Raw genomic sequence first — 10,680 nt, 5'->3', positions numbered from 1 at the left:
TTGCCTGGAAAATCCCTTGGAAGGAGGAGCCTGGTGGGCTGCCGTCTATGAGGTCGCACAGAATTGGACACAACTGACGCGACTTAGCAGCAGCAGCAACTGGTGAAAGGAGGGCAGAGTTGCCTTGAAGCAGCCTCACTTGGATGGTTGGAAGGGCTCAGCCCACCTGCTAAGCACACTCAGTAGCACAGAGCATGCCCACTGCCCAGATCAAGTTTCTAAATTGTTGCGCATATAAACAAGCCAGGGATTCCTGGAGAAAGGGCTTAGTCCATACCTGGGGTATTGAGAGTGCAAGGTGAACTGGAGATAGATTCATCAAAAGGCCATTAAGTGCCCAAAGGTTGGAGAAGGATGTCAGAGGACAAAAGGGCTACTATCTAAAGGGTTCTAACGGCCAAGTCTGGGATAATCAGAGCATCTGAAACAATGATCATAACTGTGAGGCACTGACTCATCTGTCATCACTGTTGGTAATGCCTGACTCTGAAAACTGGTAATTTAAGCAAAGACTTGAGCATGACCCTGCCTCTAGTGCATTCTCAGCTGATGAAGGAAAGCTCTTTCTTACAGAGTGGCAGTCAATAATTGTAGGAAGAAAAACAGAATTAGAAAATCAGAATAAGAAAATTTCAGCAATCTTCCTAAAATAATTGATTCTGGCAAGGATCATTATCATTGAATTCCCAAAATCACCAGGTAAAAAGTGATTTTGGTAAACAGGTGATGTTGGTAAAAGGTGATTTTGGTAATCACCTGGTAAACAGGCTACCCACGCACTGCCGGGTCAGCACACAGGTTATCTCTTACCTGCAACAGCAAGGACATACTTTCACACTGGGGAGATGTGATCAAATAGTCCATCACAGTGAGTCATCTAGGTATTATTTTTTGGCTGCTCCAGGCAGCATGCAGGATTCCCAGACCAGGATCAAACCCATGCCCCCTGCACTGGGAGCACAGAGACTTAGTCAACCAGATATTGAGACTTTTGATGTGATGCAACATGAAATATATCTGTGAGGTGTTAATGTCAAAAATGTGTAACCTGAATACACCAAGGCTTTGGCCCTAACTGCTAATTTACAGAATCTACAGGAACAAGATAAATAAACCACATGTAAACAATCCATTAAATCCTTAAAGTCAGACATTCAATAACTAACCTGCTCTATTTAAAGGAAAAAAAAAATCCTGGGAAAAAATATTCAAGGTGGGAAGCTGTTCTGGGCAAATGGAACAGACAAGCACGTATACAGCTTGCACTGTTACTGGGTCAGCAGTGATGATGGAAACACGGACTGAGCACTAGATAATAGGGACTTACTATTCATTTTGGGGGGTATGTAATGTTACTGTGGTTGTTTTTATGAGATGTGTGCTTTAGTGTTTAGGGGTGAAACATCTGTTACTCTCCAATTGTTCAGTAAAAAAAATATGGCAAAATGTTAATTTTTACATGTATATGAATATATAGTTCATTTTATTATTTAAGTTTTCTGTATATTTGAACATTTTCATAATAAAAAGTTGTGGGAAAAAATTAGGGTATGAAAAATGCTTGATTTTGCAAAAATCTGATTTTGCAAAACAGTTATTGATGAACACAGGTACTTCTGACTTGAATGTTCATTCTTTTCTTTTACATTTAAGACTGAAGTGAAATAACAATGACAAATTTTAGAATCACACTTGTTCATTGATAACAAGTGAGTTTTTTGCTTAATTTGATGCTAGTTATCAAAAAACTGGAGGAATATGCCTTTTCCCTCAATTTTTTGGGCTATCTACAATAGACAGCTACAGACATGACATACTTTTAACTATATTAACATTTTCTCCATCACTTAAGCCTAGAAAATCAATGAAAAAATAAACCAAGCCCTAATATGTAGTATTTGTCATTTTCCATGGTATAAATGCTTCCATCATGGACAATTTCAAGCTGTCTAAACAGTGTCACGGATCAGAAAGTCGGGAAGAGAGGTACACCATTGCACAATATATCCACTATAAAGATTCAACAGGTGTAACTTCAAGAGCACAAGTGAAAAAATGCAATATACTAATAGTAACTTTATTGAGGTTTATAAGTTTACTTTGGGTATGTAGGATAATACCTTTATTCTTTTTTTTTTTAATCAGAGAACAATTGCTTTACAAAGTTGTATTGGTTCCTGCTGTACAACAGCGTGAATCAGCCATTAATTAGTATACATATATTCCCTCCCTCTACACTGCACACTAATACATTAGATAAGTAGCCATGATATATGACACAGAAAGAGAAAAAAGTGGGTGAGAGGGAGGGAGGAGAGAGACCAACATTATAAAGGAAGAAGAGTGCAAGCTTGAGTGATACAATAGGTGGGGCAAAATGTTAACATTAGCTTACCTGAGTAAAGGGTTGAAAGATATATATGGTGGTTGCTGTACTATTCCTGTACCTTTTCTGTATGCTTAAAATTATTTCTAGATAATTTTCAAGTATCAGATCACTCTAACATATCTATAGCAAAACATATGCACAAATAATGATACCATGACTTTTTTACCATGTAAAATGATATATAACACCCCACTTTTTAACTTACTTCAGGTACACCTTATAGGGTTTTCCTTTAATTGCCTATAATATCGTGAGAGAGGCAAAGCACTACATAGAACCTTGTTTCTATGATTCTTCTATATTTTGTCCATGACTTTTCTTCATTTCTGAGCTGTCTACTTTATAATTTCACTCTTAGGAGCCAGAGTGATATTATTATTTACAACTTTGGGAGAGCTATTCTTTCCAGATTTTTCTTTTTCTTTTTAACATCAGCTTTATTGAGGTACAATTCAGATGCCATAATATTCATCCTTATCAAGTGAACAATTCAATGATATTTAGTATATTCACTAAGTTGTACAACCATCACTACTGTCTACTTTAGAACCTTTTCATCACTCCTCAAATAAAACTCATCTATACCTATTAAGCTTTCAAACTAGGCTTCAAAAATATGTGAACTGACAAATTCCAGATGTACAAGCTGGATTTAGAAAAGGCAGGAACCAGAGATCAAATTGCCAACATCCACTGGATCACAGAAAAAGCAAAGGAATTTTAAAAAAATAATAATAATAAATCTACTTCTGCTTCATTGACTACACTAAAGCTTTTGACTATGTGAAAGTGAAAGTTGCTCATCGCTCAGTCGTGTCCGACTCTTTTTGACCTCATGAACTGGGGTCCTCTGCCCATGGGGTTTTCCAGGCAAGAATGCTTGAATAGGTTGCCACTTCCTTCTCCAAGGGACATTCCCAACCCAGGAATTGAACCCTGGTCTCCTACATTGCAGGCAGATTCTTTACTGTCTGAGCCACCAGGGGTGGCGGTTATATATACGAAAATCACTCAGTGGTACCTGACTCTTTGTGACCCCATGGACTATACAGTCCATGGAATTCTCCAGGCCAGAATACTGGAGTGGGTAGCTATTCCCTCCTCCAAGGGATCTTCCCAACCCGGGGATCCAAGCTAGGTCTCCCGCGTTACAGGCGGCTTCTTTACCAGCTAAGCCACAAGGGAAGCTGCGTAGATCACAACAGGTTGACTATGTAGACCACAACAAACTATGGAAAGTTCTTAAAAAGATGAGAATACCAGAGCACCCTACATGTCTCCTGAGAAACCTGTATGTGGTCAAGAAGCAACAATTAAAACTGGACATGGAACAACAGACTGCATTAAAATTGGGAAAGGAGTACATCAAGGCTGTATATTGTCACTCTGCTTATTTAATTTCTATACAGAGTACATCTTGTGAAATGCCGGATTGGATGAATCACGCTGGAAATCAAGATTGTCGGGAGAAATATCAACAACCTCAGATATGCAGATGATACCACTTTAATGGCAGAAAGTGAAGAGAAAATAAAGAGCCTCTTGATGGGGGTGAAAGAAGGGAATGGAAAAGCTGGCTTAAAACTCAACATTCAAAAAACTAAGATCATGGCATCCAGTTTCATCACTTCACGGCAAATCAGTGGGGAAAAAGCGGAACAGTGACAGATTTTATTTTCTTGGGCTCCAATATCACTGTGGACAGTGACTGTGGCCGTGAAATTAAAGGATGCTCCTTGGAAGAAAAGCTATGACAAATCTAGACAGTGTATTAAAAAGCAGAGACATCACTTTGCCAACAAAGGTCTAAATAGTCAAAGCTATGGTTTTTCCAGCAGTCACAGATAGATGTAAGAGTTGTACCATAAAGAAGGTTGAGCACCAAATAATTGATGCTTTTAAACTGTGGTGCTGGAGAAGACTCTTGAGAGTCCTTAGACAGCAAGGAGATCAAACCAGTCAATCCTAAAGGATATCAACCCTGATTTTTCCTCCCAGTATTCACTGGGAGGACTGAGGAAGCTGAAACTCAAATACTCTGGCTACCTGATACAAAGAGCCAAGTCACTGGAAAAATCCCTGATGCTAGGAAAGATTGAGGGCAGGAGGAAAAGGGAGCAACAGAGGACGAGATGGTTGGATGGCATCACCAACTCAATGGACAAGAGTCTGAGCAAACTCCAGGAGATAGTCAAGGACAGAGAAGCCTGGTGTGCTGTAGTCTATGGGGTCCCAAAGAGTTGGACATGACTGCAACTGAACCACCACAACAAACACCTATGAAGCAGTCACTCCCCATCCTCGACTTCCTCCAGCCCTACCATCACCACCTGTAACTACTCGTCTGCTTTCTGTTTCTATGGATTTGCTTATTCCCTATGTCTTGTATCAGCAGAATCATGCAATATGTCACCTTTTGTGTGTGTCTTCTTTCATTTAGCATAGTATTTTCAGGGTTCTTTCATGTTAATCATGCATCAGTAGTTACTTCTTTTTTATTATTGAATAATATTCCACTGTATGAATTTGCATTCCCATTCATCAGCTGATGGACATTTGGGTTCTTTCTACTTTTGGCCTATGATAAATGATGCTTTGATGAACATTTGTGTACAATTATTTTTTTGTGGATCTATATTTTCAGTCCTTTTGGGTATATACATAGAGGTGGAATTTCTGGGTTATATGGTCATTCTATGTTCAACATTTTGAAATCCTTCCTATATTTTGATGTGTTTTTAGGTTTTTAGGCCATGTTATCTTTTCCAGGAGTGCCTTAGCCCATCCTATAGCACTGCTATCCTGTGTATGTTTATTTGCCTGAATTTCTCTTTATGACTTTATGATGGGCATACTTCCTCCTGAATTAAAATGGTTTATGAACAAAGATCCCCAAAATACAAGCTAAATCTTTCTTCACCAAATGATCTCACTGCAGGTCATCCTTGTTTTTCCCTTTCAATGAAGGACTATTTAGACTCTGTGTAAACCATTTGGGTATCTGCAATTTCCCGCAAGGATCACATTTTAAATATTTTAAGTGTACACCTTGTCTTTCACATAAACCCATGACCTTCTGGACAGCACAGTCCATGCATTTAGCATTTAGGTAACTCACATGCTTTGTTAAGTCTGGTAGGTGAGTTAGCCAAATACTAAAACAGTGACTATATCTTATACTTCTTTTATGTCCTTCATAGCATAGAAGTACACAAATGTACAGATACTTGTACACAAATGTTCACCAAAGCATCATTTATCATAGGCAAAAAATAGAAACAACTCAAATGTTCATCAGCTGATGAATGGGAATGCAAATTGTGTCATATTCATACAATGAAATATTATTCAACAATAAAAAGGAATTAACTGATTAATGAATTATTTACTGATGGATAATAGTTGGGCATAGAAGGTGCTTATTTAATGCTAAATAAATTGGTTTTAAGTTCCTAGGAATTTGCCCTACAGTTATTTATAGTTTGGGGTTTCTTAGCATACTTCCTACTTGACATACATCATTATGGCTGGTACATGCTTGGTACCAGCATTCAATACCAGTCTTCTGGTATGTCTGATGGGGAAAAAAAGAGAGAAATGAGAAAGGTATTTCTTTTCTCCTGTTTCACAGCAACTTTTCTGAACCAAATTTTCCTCTTTTTTCAACTTTTCCTCCTGGTATTTTCTCATCAATATTTTTGCCACTTCACTGGGCGGAGGAGAGAAAAATTATGAAATAAAGGTGGTTTTCTGGAGACTCTAGGTGGTATTCTAGACTCTAGACTTTAGCTCTAAAACACCATGTCTGGACAGGCTCCCTTTCCCACCTTTTCCAAACCACAGCATCTTGTCTTCAACTCTAGAAATCATGAATAGTGTAAAAAAGCCTATCTGAACAGTTCATTCCACAGCATAGTTGGGGAATGGTGCATCCTGGTTACAGATTCTTCCTAGTAGGCAACACATCATCCCTGGCTCACCATTTTTTAAAGAAGCATTAATACATTAATATATTCAGCACCACAAGTGCAATGATATAATTTAATCCTCTTTTGATGATTCAGAAGGCATTTTTAGATTTTTATGGCATTTATTCTCCTATGTATATATACAAGAATGCCAGAGAATAGCACATTATGGAAAGTGAAATTCTAGACAGAACAATGACCATATTTATACGCAACGTCCAGAAAGCACCCCTCACTCCCTGTAAAGCGGCAGAGCAATGACAGGGACCATGTGAAAGCAGAAAGTAGAAATGGAACAATTCTATAATAACCATCTTTAAAAGTCACAACTTTCTTCTCTCAGAGCAGAAAGTTGTGCTACTTCTACTTACAAAGAGATTTTTGTCTTGTTTTTAAAAAAAAAAAAAACCTAAGTTTGTTCATTGAAACTAAATACAGTGAAAAAGTATGCTTTCCCTGGGTCTTAACAACTTACAAAGTTTTTATTCTCACTTATCTTTGCTCAGATCTTTCTATTTGAATCACTCAGGTCTTCTCTTTAGAATTGGGTGACACCTTGTCAAGCTTCAACAGAACCCTCCTCAATCTAAGAAAGGCTGTTAGACTGAGGAAGAGATTTGTTAGAAGGATTCTTCCCCTGTGGGATGATTGCTATTTAGGCAAAAGTCATCCTCCTCAGCGTCCTCTCAAGAAATTTGACCCATGAAGGCTATTAAGAGGTTGGACTTTGTCTTCAGTCAGCTATGAACTTGCTTTATTCCTTCTGCACACCCAAGTTGTTTACCTGTAATTTTTAATGTATCCTTAAAGGGACTATGAGGATGTATCTGCGTGTCCTGAGTGGATTAAAATTCCTAAATCATTAAAACAAATGTTTTTAGAAAAAGAATTCTCTGCCATTCAAGAAGCCAGACAACCATGTTAACAAACCGTTTCAGCCACTGAAATCATTAGGCTACTAGACCAGCTTTCAAAACTGCCTACAGGGCTCCCCACCCTCACTTGCTTCTTTCAGTTCCCTGCTGTAACGTCATCTTCTCTGACAGCCTTTCTCTGACTGTTCTATCTAGGCTAGTTATCCCCATTATACTCAATTCTTTTACTGTGATTTATTGTTCTTTCTACCACTAGTTATTACCTAATGTGACACATATGTGTTGATTTGTTCTCTTTATCCTCCAGAATGAAAGGTCTTGAAAGGTAGGGACTTATTTCATTGCTTGTTGCTAAGACCTGGAACTCAGCACACAGTAGATACTCAATAAGTATTTGTTGAATGAGTGAAAAATTATTTTAGCCTCATTAACACTTAAGGTAACCTAAGTTTCAGAAATTGCTAGTTTATAGTAGAGGCAGCAAAATTTGTGTTGACTACCACCATGTTTAGTTTAAAACAATGTGGAGGCTACCGGAAGTAGGAGGGTATGAGAAACCAGGTGAATCCTCAAGGCACTAAAATCTAGGACAGGACATATGATAGGTATCCATGACCAACAGCAAAGCCCAGAACCGTTTTCTAAGTATCATAGGGAGTTATAAGTGAGTCCAACAAACTGTAAGAATTCAGAGGAAGGAATTTTTCTTTAGAATCAGAGTGGGTGGTCAGGGAAGGCTTCCTGGAGGCACATTTGATCTGCATCTTGATGGAAGGTGTGAAAGTTAGCTAACAACAAAGTTAGGGAAACAGTCCACACGGGATTGCCCTCACTTCTGACACCAACTGCAAGCTCAAGGTGAGTGCTTCTCAAAACTATCCTCAGTTTTGATAAGTCACTAGAAAGACCCACAGAGCTCACTGAAAGTACTACATACACATAGTTCTGCTTTATTACAGGAAAAAGATATAGATTAAAATTGGCCAAGAAAAGAAGCAGAGAGGGTAGAGTCCAGGAAAAGGATCAATTGCAGAGTCTCTAGTTATCCTCAAGGGGGAAGGAAATGTTATTTACCTGGCATCAATGTGTGACAGCATGCAGAGTATTACCATCAGGGAAGTTCACCAGAGCCTTGGTGATCCAGAGTCTTTATTGGGGTTTCTAACACACTGGTCTAGCTGACTGTCCATTAGGCTGATCTCAGTTTCCAGCTCCTCAGAAAGTCAAGCTGATACTGTATGATCCAAAGTCCCCAATCTGAGTCACACTAGTGGTGTGGCTCAGTGCCCTAATCCTAAATCACACTGTAATTATCTGACCCAAGGTCCTCAGGCAGACACTCCTATCAGGCATGACATGCTAAGGGCTTAGAGATCACCTCCCATTAACTGAGGAAAAAGGCCAGACTTCTTTTAGACAAGGTTAAACTCTTTACTGTTTGTTCACAAGGTTCTCAAGGCAAGAATAATGAAGTAGGTTGCCATTCCTTTCTCCAGTGGACCACATTTTGTCAGAACCAACAGCTGAGAAAAGAAGTGAAGAGAAAGGGAAAGATATACCCATCTGAATATAGAGTTCCAAAGAATAGCAAGGAGAGATAAGAAAGCCTTAAGTGAGCAATGCAAAGAAAGAGGAAAACAATGGGAAAGACTAGAGATCTCTTCAAGAAAACTAGAGATACCAAGGGAACATTTCATGCAAAGATGGGCACAATAAAGGACAGAAATGGTATGGACCTAACAGAAGCAGAAATTAAGAAGAGGTGGCAAGAATATACAAAAGAACTGTACAAAAAAGGTATTAATGACCTGGATAACCATGATGGTGTGGCCACTCACCTAGAGTCAGATATCCTGGAGTATGAAGTAAAGGAGGCCTTAGGTAGAATTAGGAGCCTGGAAAGTTAGGTCTATGAATCAAGGAAAACTGGAAGTGGTCAAACAGGAGATGGCAACCCTGAACATTGACATTTTAGGAATCAGTGAACTAAAATGGACCAGAATGGGCGAATTTAATTCAGATAACCATTATATCTACTACTGTGGGCAAGAATTCCTTAGAAGAAAAGGAGTAGCCCTCAAAGTCAATAAGAGAGTCTGAAATTCAGTACTCAGGTACCTTCTCAAAAACAATAGAATGATCTCCATTCGTTTCCAAGGCAATCCATTATTCAATATCACAGTAATCCAAGTCTATGCCTCAAACATTAATGGGGAAGAAGCTGAAGTTGAATGGTTTTATGAAGACCTACAAGACCTTCTAGAACTAACAAACACCAAAAAAAGATGTCCTTTTCATCACAGAAGACTAGAATACAAAAGTAGGAAGTCATGGCCTTAAAGTACAAAATGAAGCAGGGCAAAGGCTAACAGTACTGGTCATAGTAAATACCCTCTTCCAACAACCCAAGAGATGACTCTACACATGGACATCATTGGATGGTCAATACCAAAATAAGACTGATTATATTCTTTGCAGCCAAGGATGGAGAAGCTCTATACAGTCAGCAAAAACAAGACTGAGATCTAACTGTAGCTCAGATCATGAGCTCCTTATTACAAAAGTCAGACTTAAAGTGGAGAAAATAGGGAAAATCTCTAGGCCATTCAGATATAACCTAAATCAAATCCCTTGTAGTTACACAGTGGAAGTGACAAATAGATTCAAGGGATTAGATCAGATAGACAGAATGCCTGAAGAACTATGCACAGAGGTTTCTAACACTGTATAGGAGGCGGTGATCAAAACTATCCTGAATAAAAAGAAATGCAAAAAAGCAAAATGGCTGTCCAAGGAGTTCTTACAAATTGCTGAGAAGACACTCGAAAGGCAAAGGAGAATAGAAAAGATATATCCATCTGAATGTAGAGTTCCAAAGAATAGCAGAGAGAGATAAGAAAGACTTCTTAAGTGAAAAATGTCAAGAAATAGAGGGAAACAACAGAATGGGGACAACTAGAACCCACTCCAGTACTCTTGCCTGGAGAATCCCATGGACGGAGGAGCCTGGTAGGCTATAATCCATGGGGTCGCTAAGAGTCGGACACGACTGAGTGACTTCGCTTTCACTTTTCACTTTCATGCATTGGAACAGGAAATGGCAACCCACTCCAGTGTTCTTGCCTGGAGAATCCTGGGGACAGGGGAGCCTGGTGGGCTGCCGTCTATGGGGTTGCACAGAGTCGGACGCAACTGATGTGACTTAGCATCAAGAGCAGCAGTGATCTCTTTAAGAAAATTAGAGGTAACAAGGGAACATTTCATGCAAAGACGGGCACAACAAAGAACAGAATGGTAAGGACTTACAGAAGCAGAAGAGGTGGCAAGAATACACAGAACTGTACAAAACAGGTCTTAATGACCCAGATAACCATGATGGTGTGATCATTCACCTAGAGCCAGGCATCTTGGAGTGTGAAGTCAAGTGAGCCTTAGGAAGTGTTACTAT

The sequence above is a fragment of the Oryx dammah genome, unplaced genomic scaffold, assembly GCF_014754425.2.
Source record: "Oryx dammah isolate SB20612 unplaced genomic scaffold, SCBI_Odam_1.1 HiC_scaffold_1, whole genome shotgun sequence".
Lineage (NCBI taxonomy): Eukaryota > Metazoa > Chordata > Mammalia > Artiodactyla > Bovidae > Oryx > Oryx dammah.
The sequence above is the reverse complement of the archived record's forward strand: the minus strand, read 5'-3'. Positions refer to the sequence as shown.